Consider the following 15,613-nt stretch of genomic DNA (forward strand, 5'->3'; position numbering starts at 1 on the left):
GATTGATGTGTTCATAACAATGGCATGCAGATCACCACTGCTAAACCTATGTTATAGTTAACATAGTTAAAACTACCAGGCACTTCAGTGCTAAGCCCATTGATGTAATACAGTTATCTATCTACGTGTGACATTCCCAGCCAGAGATAATGCTCTTTGGTGGCTACTTTTGTACAGCTCATTGGGGTTACTGTGGGTGCCCTAGAGTAAAATTACCAGTACCTCGGGATTTTTCTCATAAACTGCCATCTGAGCTGTCTTTTTGAAGAGCTAAATATTTTAACGTTCTTGCTGCCTGGCATAATCTTCAGCCTTCCAATGGGTTTTGTGGATGTCGTCTGCAGTCTCTCATTCTTCAGTATCTTGGGAAATATGGACGGATAGACTGGGAATGGTGTTCACTGCTGTATTCAGTGCTGTATTCAGTATTCACCTCTACACGTGCTTGCTGATCCCTCCTTTGAACAGGTAAAGAACCCACTGGCTTCTTTTGGGCCAGCAGCATTGATGTTGTGTGACTTTGCCACGGCAACCCCGAGCCCTTTCAAAGGTGCTGCTTTCCAGGACGCAGTTTGGTTTTTTTCTGTGTTCTGGACAGGGCCACACTCCTTGTTCTTACACCTGGCGTTTCTAATCTGGCTGTCTGAAGTGCCTTGCGTGGTCCGTTTCAGAAAGTAACTTGGATCAGTCTGAGATCTTCACAGACTCATAGAATGGGTCTGTTTGAAAGCGACCACGTTGGGTCATCTGGTCCAATCTCCCTGCTCAAGCAGGGTCCTCCCAGAGCACATGGTACAGGATTGTATCCAGACGGTTCTTGAATACAACCACCTGTGGAGAGAGACTCCACAACCCCTCTGGGCAATCTGTTCCAGATCTGTCGTTATTATTTATGTATTTATATTATTTATATTCCACTCATCTTTTGCCGTGCCTAGCTTTCATAAGCTCCGATGCGATTACTTTCATATTCCTGATGGAAGACTGCTTTGGTGGAAGTGGATGGCCTCCAGTGCGGGGCTCGGGGCAGGAGCCCCCAGTCCCGAGCTGTGCGTGTGGGCTCTCAGGAGCAGAGTTCAGCCGGGCAGAGCGCACGGATGGCGGGGCGCTCCGAGCAGCACACGGCCCCGGGCCGGGCTCTGCGGGGCTCTACGGCCGATGCTCGTGGAGCGGGACCTCGGCCCGGCCGACAGGGCACTGCCGTGCTCGGTCTCACCCCGCGCTGCAGCCCGGCCCCGCTCCGCCCCGGCCCGTCCCGCGGGGGGCGGGCGCTGCCGCCGCCCCTCCCGTGAGCTCATCCCGCCGACGCGCCTGCCCAGCCCGGAGGAGCCCGGAGCAGCCCGGGCTGGGCCGCGCGCGGAGCCTGAGGCGAGGGGCTGGGCCCGCCGCTGGGTGAGACCTCCCCGCCTCTTCCTCTCCTTCCCTCCTCCGCCCCGCGCCCGGCTGGGCCGGGGGCTGCGCGGGGTCGGCGGGTGTGGAGCCCCCGGTAAAACTTTCTGACGGAGGAGCGTGTGCGGGCATGTCGGGCAGGCACGGGCCGGGGCCGGGGCTGGGGCCGGGGCCGGGGCCCGGGCCGGGGCAGGGTCCCGGGCAGGGCGCGGCCCGGGGCCAGCGCGGGTGGCCCATGGCCCGTGAGTGGCCCGGGGCGGCCGGGGCCGGGCCGAGCCGGGGGAGGCGCTGCCCGGGCGGGGCCCGGCGGGATTTCCGCCTCCCCGGCCCGCACTGTCACGTTTCGGTGACTGGGGCGGTTTTCCTGCCTTTACCGGTAGAGATTTGGGGCGAAAAAAACACCAAACAATGCTGCTTGCTGGAAAACTTGGTTTCTTGGTGCTGTTTGGTTTTGGTATTAGAGAGCAAGGAAGGACCGCTGAGAAGAGACACGGCCGGGCCGTGCCGGGGTGCGGGCTCGGCCGTGCGCGGGCAGAGGCGGGGCTGGGCTGCGCGACACGTGCGGGTCTATGGGCAGCGACCTTGTTTTGACGGCTGGAACAGAAGGGCCTGCCCTGGAGGTCACCGGTGTTCTGCTGGGATCTCAGGCATAAAATGATAAAACGATAACTTGATTCGGTTTTAATATGTGAGTTACTGCTAGTGTATAGTAACAGTGTGTTGTAAAGCTTCCTGATTTTTCAGCACTTGTTTGCCATAGCCTCATAATGCGTATTGCTGAATAGGGGACTGGGTCCCGAAATAGTGTTTCAAGAAATAGAATGTGACTGGAGACGTCTTTGTGTGAGGGTGAGCCCTGGGGGATAGAAGGAGGTTTAGATGGGCTTGAGTGTGATGAAGAATGTGGTCCCTGCTCTGCAGCCCCCCGGGCCAGGGTGGCAGTGGCACTCGCCTGCTCTGCCTCACACGGTGGTTTCTGACGGAGCCAGTGCTGCTGCACCATTTGGAAAGCCAGCAGCTGAGGATGTGGGAGGTTTACTTGGGGCTTCCGTGACTGCTGGGTGTAAAAACAGTTGGCAAGAGGTTCCTTCACTGGTCTGGAGGATTTTAAATGTTTTTCTCATTCAGCCTACTTCAGAATTTTGCAGGATTATTCAGTATATGCAGAAGTCCTATGTTGCCTCATATTTTTGATAGCTGTTGCTTAAAAATAGCTTGATACTTTAAAATTGAAAATACCAGGGAATAAGTGAATTAAGTGTGATACCTTAGATCCTAGAAAATTTTCTCCCACTGTTGTTTAATATACAGTGGCCAAAAATGAACTTTTCCCATTTGTTCTGAACTACTGTTTAAGTGCTGTTTAATTGGAAAACGGTAATATAGTATCAAATGGTGCCAGTGAGCAAGGTAAACACAAGTACTGTTTCTTTTTGCTGCTGCTCGGGTAGTGTATTCAGTGCTTCATTTATGTGAATGCTCTGAAGTGCTGGTTGCCTTGCTTTGTCAATGTAACTAACCATTGGCATGTCCAAATGGTGATGAATTATATCTGCTTTAGAGCCAAAACATATTTGGTTCATGGCCAGAGTTGCTCAGCTTCCCATAAGAGTCTGTAGGAAAAAGACATTTTATGTGTATGACCGCAGTCCTGAAGTTGATGCCATGGCAACTCTGTGATCTGAATTATATGTTGGAAGGCAGCTGAGCAGTCTTAGCAGAGGTGTTTGTTTTCCTTAAGCTGAACTCTCATCAAGATAAAACCTTTCTTTGAAGGTGAAAGATTATTTAGCAAGCTTTCAAACTCTTGTGAGTATAAGAACATCAGCCTGATCTGTAAGTTATTTGTAATGGCACCCATAAATATCTGTAAATTGTAATTTATATCCATGATTTTAAAATTAAGGTTTATCTGCAGAGATGCTGTTTTGACTAAAAAGTGGTATTCCAGGCTCTGTCAGGAGCTAGATCTTCATGTTCTCCAGAAAAACAGAGAAAGGTCAGCTTTAGGTTTTGTATGTGGGAAAGTCTGAGAAAACTGGGTTAGTTCATGTCTTTTGGTTGCTTTCAGCTCCCAAGACTTGATGTGGAGGTTGGAGAGTTTTTTTATCACAAAGCTGTGGCAGCGGAGAAAAAAATCTCAGCATATGGCCTAACAAATGTATAAGGTCTAATTTCTTAACAATATAGGAATATTGTATTATATGTGTGTATATATATATACATATAATATATAATATATATATTATATATATACAATATATTTCTGTATAGGAAGCACCAATGTTAGAAAACTGACTTTTGAATGTTAAAGGCATAATGTAACACCAGACTGAAGAAGCCCCAGGAGCCTCTGAGAACCTCAGAAACCTCAGAAACATTTAATGATCCTCACTGCATTTGGTTTCATGTTTAACTTTAGTTTGATAAGTTCCTCTTTTTTTTTTTTTTTTTTTTTTTTTTTTTTTAATAAGTTTGTTTTTGTGGAGCCTTAACCTCTCTGATCTTACCATGAAGGGAACTAAATCAAGGGATCAGTTGTTCATTAATGCAGAATATCTGTTGTGTGGTCTAATGTTAATATATCTGTTTGCTCTGCTGTCTCCTACTAGCCTTTCCTTTTAAAATTCATTGTTTAGCATGACTGAATTAATCCTTCAGTATTCATTGTACTTGAGAAGTTCTGTAAAGCTATTTCAGCATGCTTAATTGACTAGATTATTTTTCTAAGCATAAAACTCTAGAGCTCAGGGGATGGATGATCTGTATGCTGTGTTTGGGCACTCCACAGACATGTTGGAGTCTCCTGTGCTGTCCATTTCCTCACTGAGGGGTAGGAGAGTCTGAACTTGAGCACAGGTTTTCTTTCACTCAGTTTGTGCTTCAGTCAAACAAGGCTCTTTTGGTTTCCTTTCATAGCTAAAATGTGCTCTTGCTCCCCCTCCCTGTCTTTCAGCTTCATAAACCTTTGGAGGTTTATCCAGCATAGCGATTTCAGATTTCTGTGCTGTGTAGGTGATACATCACTGTGTAGTGATGACATCACTGTGTTTTTTCATCCATCATTGCCACTCTTGCTTCTTGAAGTATATGCATTCTAGTTCATGTTCATGTAATTACTTTAATTTCTGAAAGTCCTGTTTCTCTTCCTGTGTTTCTGGAATTTTGTTTTTGCTCCCCCCTCATCGAGAGGAGGCCTGCTAAGTCATAGGCTTTATTTGTGAAGGTACTTTGTTTCTAGAATATTCAGTGTTGCAATAGCTTAGCTTCAGTGCTAGGTCTCTTGTTCCTGAGGGATGTTCATTAGTGTGGGAGCCAAGGGCCACGCAGCTGTACCTGTGAGAGTTATTTCTCTGCTGCATGACTTGGGAGCGCTGCTGGGATGTGGGCTTTGTTTCCTGAAGTATACTATACAATTTAGTATTTTGTGTATTTTTTCCTCTCTATGTGGAATATTGATTTCTAATGAGGGTGCCAGTTTGGAAGCAGAAGTTCTACTGGCTTTTAGAGTGAACAGCTGTGCAGATCAGCCAGTTTGGCAGATGGGAGGTGCCTCGCTGGTATCTTGTCCCATGGGACAAGTCCTTGGGTGCTGGCAGAGAATGGTTTGCTCTCAGCCTCATGGGTGGTGTAACCCCTCAGCCTGCGGTTCTTGCTGGGCTGCAGAAGTGGTGTTCAGTGATGGCAGCAGCGAGTTCTGGCACAGCCCTTACAGAAATTTAAATGCCTGTGCTCAGATCAAGAGCTGCCTTTAGAGTCTTGATGCTGTTGAAGGTGGTGGCACTGCTCGCTGAATTATGCCTATCTGACATGCCTGTATTTTTTCTGTAAATACCCTGTGCCAACAGCTGCAGGGGTTATGGTTTGCGGTGCTGGTGAGGTGACTGACTTGGTGAGGCACACTTTGGGAAGCACTTCTCGGGCACTTTTGCAGTCTGAATGGCCAAAATAATTTTGGGAATGCAGCCGGTCCTGAAGTCATCTAGCTCATCCTCATGTACATTAGGGAATTCAGCCTAATCTAGATGTGTAGGAAATTGGAAAACTACATGCAGCTTAGAGTTCTAGTGATCTTAAATACTGTAACTACATAATAAATATATACAATGGATAAAATGCACACAAAGTTACAGATCTGTGTTTTGAATATCTGAGTGTTTTTTCTGAGCTGCCCTTAATTCACGGTGCTGCAAGTTAGAACTTTTGAATTATGATTAAAGACAAATTTCCTCCATGTTTTAGATTTCTATAACACAGGGTGGTGTTAAGAGAGAAAAAAACTCCACAGCCTACAGTAGACCTGTTTGCACTCATTTTGCTCTGCAGCAGAATTTCCCCCTGAATAGTGAACCAAGTGTTAGTGGAATTTATCACCTTTTTGTTTTTCAGAAAAGATGCCTAGTATCAGAATTAGGCCATGAAGGAGGGGTCCCAGCTGGCAGTGGTGCACGTCCCGCCTGGCACCGGGGTGTCACAGCTGTCGGGGCCCAGGGTGGTCCCGAGGGCGGCTCAGCACAAGCCAGAGGCACACAGGACACGTACAGCAGGCAGGAGTCCCACTGCTGGCGTTCCTTGTTCCTGAGCTGTTTCTTACCTTCCTACCTGCATGTGCCCGTATCGAGCTCAGACAAATCTGTGATTAAAATATTCAGGAGTTAGCATGTTTGCAGCAAAGCTGAAGACTTTGTAAGGAGCCTTTTTGTCTTGGTGCGGGCTGTGGTGAGTGCTGTCACTGCGATGGGCTGGCACCTTGGCCGTGGTGGAGCCTCTGCCTGCCCTGTGGAGCTCTCTGGCTGCTGAACAGGTGAGCTGCTGTCACCTGTGCCTCGGAGCCCTTGAAGTGCATTGTCAGAAATGTGTAGGATGAGAGGGTGAGGGGCTGCTGCTTGTTTGCTGCATATTTGATAATTAACTGCTTTAAGACCAAAGGGTTCTGTAAAACATTTGCTGCACTACACTGAAGTTGTGTATATGTTGTAGGTTGTTTTTTTGTGTTGTTTCTTTTTGTTAGTGGGGTTTTTTTGTTTATTGTTTGTGAGTTTTTTGGGGCTTTTTGTTTTTTTGGTTTTTTTGTTGTTTTTTTTTTTTAAGGCTCGATCTTAGTCTTGCTTAAATTTAGCTCCACCAGGAGAGAAGCTGGAACTTGTTAGCACACAGGAAACGCCCTGACAGGAGGTTTTTGATGTGTGTTTGTTTGTGTGAAAATCTGAACTCTGTGGCTCCACGATGTAGTCAGGCCTGGGGACCTTTGGGTAGGTCACAATGGTTTTACATATTTAAATACTGTGTTAGGTTCTGATGGAATTTCACTATGTTAAGTATTAAATATGTCTTAACTTGTCAAAAGCTGGTAGTTTTAAGTTAAAACCAAACCACTCTTAAAACAGCAGAGGTGTTTAATTGCTGAAAAGGCAGCTCAGATTTTATCTGCTTCAGCTTTGTTTTATCTGGAAAAGTACTAGAATTTGTGTAGTGTAAAGATTGTGCTTTTTTCAGTCATTTACAATTAATCTAATCCATTTCTATCTTTGCAGATGTCCCTTCCTCGGGATCTACATTTCTCACCATATTTTAACAATTAAGTATTTGAACAATATCCAAGAGTAAACAGAAGCACAATATGACCTTTGCTTTTTGAAATTGAAATGAGGTGGAAGTTGGTAGAGACTTTAATGTGTGGGTTGCGTTTGATTCTTTTTCTGTGTTGTGTGGGGTTTTTTGTTTTTTGGGTTTTTTTGTTGTTGCTTTTGAACAAGAACGATAAAACACAAAATATTCTTAGTGTGAGTTTTAGAGGGAGACTGGTTTTGTATTTTACACCAGAAAGGCCTTTGAGTTCAGTTGATTATTTAGTTAATATGCTTCAAGGTCTGTTTTGCACTGGGCTAAATACCATTGAGGTGAAGGGATTTTTTTTTGTATTAGTAATGACTGAGTTCCTGGATTTTTCTAGAAAATTTTCCAGCAATTGAAAGTTTGAAGAGGAATATTGCTACCACAAAGTGTAAGCATGGTAATATAAGATTTTCAGCACTTCCCAACTACTGATACAGAATGTTTGTGCTCGTGCAAAAATTACTTTAAAAAGTTAAGAGACAATATGACAAGACATGAAGGGAAAACTTTGCTTTACTCTCAGATAAATTATTATTTTTGGCAAAGGTAGAATGGAGTATAAGAACATTGTGTCTTCTAGCATCATGTACTAATCTGTTGTGCAGTTTCAGAATTCAGTGGTACTGATATATTCAAAACTCTAGGAATACAGAGCTCTGGTATGTATGTTTTTGTTTATGTATTTTCTGTCTATGCCATTCTTTGTGCCACTGTAGTATGTCGCCACATATTTTCTACGAGTTTGCAATAAGTCACCCAGTGATTGATAGCAGCAGCTTATAAAGTGTTCTACACTCATTTTGAAGTGCTGGGCATAGTTTGAAAGTCTGAGGGATAACAGATTTACTGTTAGGCTTTTTCACTGACCAAAAATGTTGCACTTTGTCCTTAATAGACAATACAGAAAGGAGAACTAAAGTGGCATTAAATGATTTTGTTCTGCTGGAGTTCAAAGCTCTGTAAAAGTCTGCACCAGAAGAATGCCGAATGGCATGTCAGAGAGGACTTTTTTCTCTGTTTGCTGCTCCCATGCATGTGCAGAAGGTTCCCCCAAGGCTCTTGCACTCTGTGTGCAGTGTGTGCCACCAGAACTGCCTTGGGTCTGTGGAGATCTGGGCTTCTCCAGAAAGCTGCTTTTGTACATCCCAGGCTTCTGCCTCACTGGCATCTGAGGAATCTCACACTGTCCTGCAATCTGGTGGGAACAAGTTTATTTTCTACCTGTTTTCATCATCTCTGCTAATAGGAAAAACAGGTGCTTTTCTTCTCAAGCGAGCCTTGACTGAGCTTCCTTTCTTCAATTCTCAGCCTTCCCCAGGAGAAAATTGAATTTTGTTTCTTTGCAGTTTTTCTTCTGTTGGCAGGATTTTGAGCTGAGTGAGTTCTTGTTGGTGTTGCATCTCTTCTCTTTGTGTATCAGTGTGCTCAACTCGTGGGATGTACAGCGGGCTTGTAGGCATCTCAGGAGCAGGTAGCGTATATAGTGTCTTGGCAAACCTGGAAGGATTTACACAGACTTAAGATTTTAATGAATAATTACTTTTTTTTAAGTATAAAAATTTGTATTCCACTAGTAGTCAAATTCTGGTTGTGAGGATTTAAATTTATTTATTTTGGACACTTGCCTACGGAAGGAATGCTTTCTGGCGTCTGAGTTAGAAGCTTTAGTGGTGTTTGGTTATTTAATTACTGAAAACAACAGGACAACTGTAAAATTTTAATAAACGTGGGCTTGCTGGGTATTTCATATTTTTGGCAAGAGCATGTAGGATCTTGTCTACACCAGGGAGTTACTGCAGGATGGGGGAGGATGTGAATGTGAGGCACTTTCCCCCTTGTATAGACAAGCCTTTAATTTTTCTTGAGTGAACTTTGGGATGCTCTGGGTATTCCATGTTCTTGTTCTTAATTTGAGCTCTGCAGTGGCTGACAAAGAGTTACACCTAAAGCCTGTCTAAAAGTGTCTAGTTGATGTGCATGATCTGCCTGGTTTGGGGTCTGTGTGTGTAGAGAGCCCACACATGCCAGGCTGGGGCTGGGGGAGGCCCTGTGAGTGATCTCAATGGGGCAGGTGCCACCTGTCAGGAACGTGCAAACAGCTGATATTAGTGCTGTAACAAGGTCTTTCAGTGTGACTGCAGTGTACCTTCAAATGAAAAGTGCTTCAGGGGAAACGGAGTTGGGAAAACATGGATGTTAGAGTGTTTCCCTGTAGTGGAAACACTACTGCAGAAGAATGCCTGAGTCCAGTCCATAGAATAACACAAGCAGGTAATTAAAAATGAAAGGTTTACATTTCACAGGAGACAGAAAAAGGCAGCATCCCAGGATCTGCAGTGGAAAGCAGGGAGAGTAAGATTTTTGTTTTGCCTCATTTCCAATCAGGAAACAGCCAAGCTAATCTAACTGTTGTGATTCAGGGGAGTGGCTTTTCTTCCTTCTGTACCTGCTATGAGATCCTTCTTTTTTCCTATGTCATCTCCTGTGTAAGCACAGAGAAGGTGGGTCACATCAGGCACACGCTGCAGCAGGAGCACGGGGCTGGCCCCACTGGCCATCTTGTGAAGGCTCCACGGACCTTGAGAAAACGGGGCTTTGCTCCTCCTAGGTGAGATGGAAATAAGATTGATCCCCCTCCTGCAGGCTGCTGTGAGCTGGCCTATGTTCTGAGGTGCTCTGAGGTTGAAGAGGCAGTATATATATAGATACCAAACATACTTTCTGGATTATGTGACTTAAATGTCTGTTCTTTAGGCATCCTCAAAAGTGCTAATGTTTGGTTCCAAAGTTTGCAAATTTATTTTGTCTACAAAGATATATACCCTTTCTTTTTGTGTGTGTGTAGTTGTGCAATTGTGCTGGTGTGCCCTGGACAGTCCAGTATGTTTGAGCTTTGTGTTCCTTGTGTTCCTGCTCCCATATTTTAGGGTCACTTAGCACTTGCTTTTCTGTTATTTTTTTTAGGAGGAGGAGGGTTGCTGGAGGTACTGTCACATTACATTAACTGTTATTAACTGTCTAGTCCAAAACCAGCGCAGGGACCCATTTAGACAGTTATGTTCTCTGAAGGAAGTAATTTTGCTTTGCATTTTTGATAGAGGTTTCCAAGATTTTCTTGTGTGACTTGGCCTGACCAAGGGGCTGGACCAGATGACTTCCAGAGGTCCTTACCAACCTCAGCCATTCTGTGACTCTGCCCTAATGAAAGAAGTCTTAATGAGTCCTAATATTTCCTTTCTGTCACTTTGGATATCGCAAGCTGTTGTTACACACACCACTCTACCTCTCGTAACTAAAGGTAATGATAGTTATCCCAAGAAAGAAAACATCAACAACAACTTGACATCAGAGCAGTATATTTTATAAGCCACATGAAAACCTTCAAAAGTGTTTACTTAGTAATAAATATGTTCATCTCTGCCTATGAAGCAGGGAGTAATATGTTGTTTGTGTACAGATGATGGATGGAGCTCTGCATTTGATTTATAGAAAAAGTGAGTGGCTGTGATTCCCAGACATTTCCAGATCAGGTATTTTATAATTAGGGTTTATACAAAACATGCTGTCCCAGAATTTCTAAGGGTAGCTGACATGGGGGAGAAAAGATTGACACCAAATACAGGTGCATGTTCTAGTCCATGTTTAAACAGAGATCTGTAGTGTCAGGAGGAAGTTATTAGTAAAACAGGAAGAAAATTCCATGAAAAAGTAGAGAGGAAAATCCTGAAAATACCTGATAAGAAGGATGAAAAATATAGGAAATTTGTAACTAGATATGATAAGGAGCTAAAACAAATAAACTTCCTTTCATTCAAGGAAGTACAACTGTCTGTATTTGTCGATGTTTCTTTAAAAAAATAGATATCTCAGGTGTACTAGATTCATTGAAAACCTGCAAAGTAGCTGTGATGATGAAAAAAGTCACCTCTTGTGTCCTGGGCATAATACTGACCTGGTTTGGGGCTTTGTTGGGATTAGTTTGTTTACATTTTGTTCTGTAAGAACTGAAGAAAGGGAAAACTCTAGAAAATGTAGATGGTTGTAGTCTCGGTGTGTTCTCTGGAGGGTCCCAGAAGAATAGGAATAAAAAGTCTAAAACACTTCTGCTGTGGTCAGATATTTTTCATACAAGAAAAAGCTGTGAACAGATAATATTTTCAGGTTGTGTTGACAGCTGCTGCTTTTCTTTCCCAGTGCAGCCAGACAGGTGATTGCACTGGGATTCTCCATCTGCATGAGGGTTGGTTCAAGCAAGGGCTTTTGATCCTTGGAGTGAGTAGTTCTGGCTTGTGAGGGCTCTCCATCTGCTCTCAGTGAAGATCAGTTTCCTCAGTGCTTCAGGGTAGTAACAAGTAGCTGGGGAGCAGTAATCTCTGAAATGGTGATAAAGAGTCATTTTTGCAGTGTCTGGCACCTACCCAAGATTTCTGGACAGCAGTCAAGTGAAGCAACCAGCTTTTCCCCTGAGTTGGCAGCCCTCAGGGACACTGGCCAAAATAATCAGCAATTTGGTAAGAGTAACGTAGCAGAAAACTGGGTGATTGCAGGTCAGAATAGTTACATCTGTGGCATCTGGGAAATGAAATCTAGACCCAGACTGGTGGGAAATAAACTACTGCAAAAGCACATTCTTACAGCTAACATGATAATGAGGCTTTTCTCACACTTCCTCGTCTTTCACCTCTTACTGTATTTTAATAGTGCTTCAGGGCATAATTCCACTTCAGAAGTGAACAGCAAACTGGAAACCTTGCTGTTGTTTCGCAGTTTCCTTTTAAAATGCTGCATAGTTCTCACTGGGTCAGATGAGAGGGAGAAAATGTGGAGTATCTTGTAGGTAAGTTTAATAATAACTAGATGATTGAGTGAAGAGCAAATTATGCTAATGTACTACAGCTTGTTAGTTTTGTATCTATATTTGTACCTGTATTGATCTTTCTGCATGAGAAACATCTACAAAGGGTAAAGACCATAATTGTTTACATTATTATATAAAAATATTTCATTAATAACATTAGTGGGTCTGGCTAAATATAGCCTGTTGGAAACATTATATATGCCACTTTCTACTTAGATGTAGGGACAAAGGGTCAGGGACAGACCTCTCCAGTATTATGCCTTATCATTTTCATTCATGGATTTGAATTATCATAACACAAATATATCTCACTGGAAGTTGTATCTTTAAAAAAAATAAACACACTCTTCAAATGTCCATTCATGAATTAGTAGTCTCATATGTGGGGATGTGCCCTCTGTTTATTACAAAATGCTAGGTATTGATGGCCCAAAATGTAGTCATTTTAAAGGATTTTTTTATTTTTACTCTCTTGATTTGTTGTATGAGTAATACCTCGCTCCTTTAAGTATTGTTTTTTGCAGTATAATCCTCTTGTTTGAAATCTGAAGTTCAGCTAAAGGACTTTGAATTTACCAGGAAAGGGAATTGTTGGAACTTTTCTGTGTGACACATAGAATGACACGCCGAATGTGTTTGTAGGCAGTGAAAGCAGTTCTGACTAAATGAAGTTTTCTTTTGAAGCTGAGGATTTTGGGATTGAAATGTTTAAATCTTTGGATTCAAAAATGCAAAATACACTTTAAAAATACAGCTTATTTGAAGTATGTGTTTAAGTCTCATCCTGAAAGGTGGCAAATCCGTAAGTATTTCTGTGCAGATAGTAGACTAAGATGTTCTCCCCTTTATTTCTTTGCAAAAAAGTGCTAACTGCTTTTCAGGATCTAAATATGGAAGCTTGAACACAGCTGTGGGCAGTAATGCAAAGAGCGTGAATGTCAGAGTTCATGGGCATTAGCTCAGGTGCTCACCTGCCATGTGGGATTAGTTTATTTGACCTCTGCAGTGGTGATGAACTCCTGTGGGTAGATTTTTGAAAATAACCCTCTCAGAAGGGTAAGGGAGGTGGAACAAGAGCTGTGAATCATCTTGTTCCTGATGTTGGCATCTTCAGTAGCAGCTTTACATTGAAAACATTCCCATGCAAGGAAGTCGTTGAGTTTTAAGGATAGAGTTGCAGGCTGGGTGAAAATGTGGAGGGATTTTTCCATCTCTGGTTTTCAGGTAATGAAGTACTTAGCTTATAAAGGTTGAGAAATGAACTGCAGCATATGCCTGTGCTCCTGACTCTTTCCATGTGCCTAAGACTTGTGTTTTATAAAGCTGACAATATATTGGAGTTGTTCATAAAAAAGCTGATCATTATAAATTCTTGGATCAAGGGTCTTTCTGCCCATTCCCGTCATGCTCTGAGCAGGAAGGAGTTGTATGGAATGTCTTCTGCATCTGAAGACAAACAGTTGAACTGGTATGAGGACAGCATGTTTGAAAATGCTCTTGGTGTCAGTTGGGAATCCACCCTTGTCAGCAGCTGACAGGGTCTTCAATTCGACAAGCAGAAGGGTTCTGTTGGGTGTTATTATTATTAGCACTCTGGGATAACAAGTCCACATCTAATACCCATTTTAAAAGGGGAATGATAGTTTTCAAATCTTTAAAAAAACTACAAACAAGTGATTTCATGGCAGAATTTAAAAATTGGAATTAAGAAAATGTAAACTGGAGTTTACCAAAGTGAAGCAATTGCCGTAGCTGAAAGGGTTCCTGAAGTCTGAGTCAGGGAGTGATTCTACTTCAGTTGAGCTGTGAAGAGAGAGGAAGTGCAGTGTACTTAGAGAGATGGTGTGCCAGCATTACTGGAAAATATCCTATTAAAACAGTTATCTTTAAAACAAAACAAGATCTAATACCTTGTGCCTGGTTCAAGGGATGAGAAATTACAAATGCACACTATTGCCATTCGCTTTAATTGGTGTTCCTGAGGTGTGAGCGATGGGTATGAAGAAATACTTTACCTGAGGCTGAAATGCTTTTGGATCTACATCAATAAGCATCACAGTAGGTGCAGATAACTTTGGTATATCTTTTGGGTTTGTTTTTTTTATTTTTTAAGTAACACAGTCTGTAGTATTTCTAAGCTGGTTCATTCCCTCAGCGTTCACCTGCACGCTCTGGAATAATGTTGTACTGGATCCAAGGTGGTGGCTTTTGCATTACTTCAGAATACAGCTTATTTTCTACACCTTTCAGCTTGCAAACCAAGAGTCCTGCTATTGCTTTGCTGTTGCAGCCCTTAGGATTAGCTCTCTCTCTGTGCATAACTCACATAGCAAAAGGTCAGTTGCTTTGGAAGTGCTTATCTTTCATTTTTGCATTTCATTTTATAGGGGAAAAGGAAAGAACTAGACTTTATTTCCAGGTAGTAGGCATCTGAATAAGCAACCATCTTGTGTACCAGTTCTGTTCTGTGTTGGAATAAATCCTTTAAGAACTCTTTGCACAGTAGGGAAATTGGCCTCAATTCCAAGAAGAGAAAATCTAGGATGGAATTGTCCTCAATTCCTTTTATATGGTCTCTCATTAACCCTTATCTGTATTCTAAGAATAGGAATGACATGTACTATAGAGTTTCAGTTCTATATCAAGCCTGTCTGTTCTGGTTAGTAGAAAATTCATACTTGTCGTATTTGCAAAATAAGAAAGTTAAATATAAAATATGACTTCTCAGGTCTTCCTTTTTTTTCTTCTGCCTGCCACTCTACTCTAGGTAAAATACCTTTCCTAGATTCTGAATTTCATTGACAGCTTCAGGTGCTACCATTGCGTAATTCAGGCTGACATGGTGGATGGTTTTGTACGCTTATTTTGATAACATTTATTTTGCTTTGTATCCAGTAAGTAATCATAATTTGCTTCCTTTTAGTGTATTTCATTATTTGGTTAGATGATCCAGTTTTGGGGGTGTGTTTGTGAGCTTTTTCAATTTTTTTGATGCTGAAATTGGAGAGGGCTGATGAATTTCCATCCTTTGGGAAGCAGCTGAAGGTGTTGCAGGACGTGTTGGCCCTGGTAGCGGTGTCGGTCGGTGTCAGTCAGTGCTGCGGGGCCGGTGCCGGTCGGTGTCTGAAGAATTCTGTTGTACTGGTTTCTCTTTCTCGGCTTCATTTTATCAAATGAAGAGAACTTTCTGCGGAATCCATAGTTTTTGGATGGAAGGCTTTTGCTTTTGCTGTTGATTTCATGTGGGGTTCCTGGCAGTCTGTTACACAGACATGTACACATGGCTACCTCATAGTTAGATTACTTTCTTCCCACCTTTTGAATTTTTCAATAGAGAAAACAAATGAAATTACAATTCACAGGCGCTCCTAGAGAGCTTTTTGACAAAGAAGTGCTCTTCATAATTCCTTAAATTCTGTTTTCCTTGCTCTGTAACTGAAGTTACTGAGTGAAAGAACTGTCTATCAGGTTTATCAGCCCAAATTTATTTTTCTTTTACTTCATACTTTTACTTCTTACTCTTCATACATGCTCCGAAATCTGCAGCTGGTGCTTACTTGAGGTTAAGTGTTAAAGCCTTGTGGGGATGGAGGAGTTTGTTGCTCAGTTTCCCCTGTGTGCTGTGTGTGGGCACAGATTGGGGGGTGGTACCACGTCCTGCTGTTATCCCTGCTCTACACTCCTGCAGTTGGCATTCCCAACTGACACCAGGCTGCTGAACTCCAGTCAGGAGTTTGAGCTTGATTTTAG

At 42.8% G+C, this 15,613-nt stretch overlaps 1 protein-coding gene across 4 annotated transcripts in view; it reads left to right on the top strand.

The window, feature by feature from the left end:
* The first annotated feature begins 1,294 nt into the window (after positions 1 to 1,294).
* The window catches only part of TANC1 (tetratricopeptide repeat, ankyrin repeat and coiled-coil containing 1), a 60,161-nt gene continuing 45,842 nt past the window's right edge, over positions 1,295 to 15,613 (top strand). For 3 of the 4 annotated variants that reach the window (XM_015634146.1, XM_015634148.1, XM_015634149.1), the window contains exon 1: positions 1,295 to 1,392. The gene's annotated coding sequence lies outside the window, so the exon portion shown is untranslated. The remainder of the gene's footprint in view (positions 1,393 to 15,613) is intronic. The other variant, XM_015634152.3, reaches the window with a different exon arrangement.

The sequence above is a fragment of the Parus major genome, chromosome 7, assembly GCF_001522545.3.
Source record: "Parus major isolate Abel chromosome 7, Parus_major1.1, whole genome shotgun sequence".
NCBI classification, from domain to species: Eukaryota; Metazoa; Chordata; class Aves; order Passeriformes; family Paridae; genus Parus; species Parus major.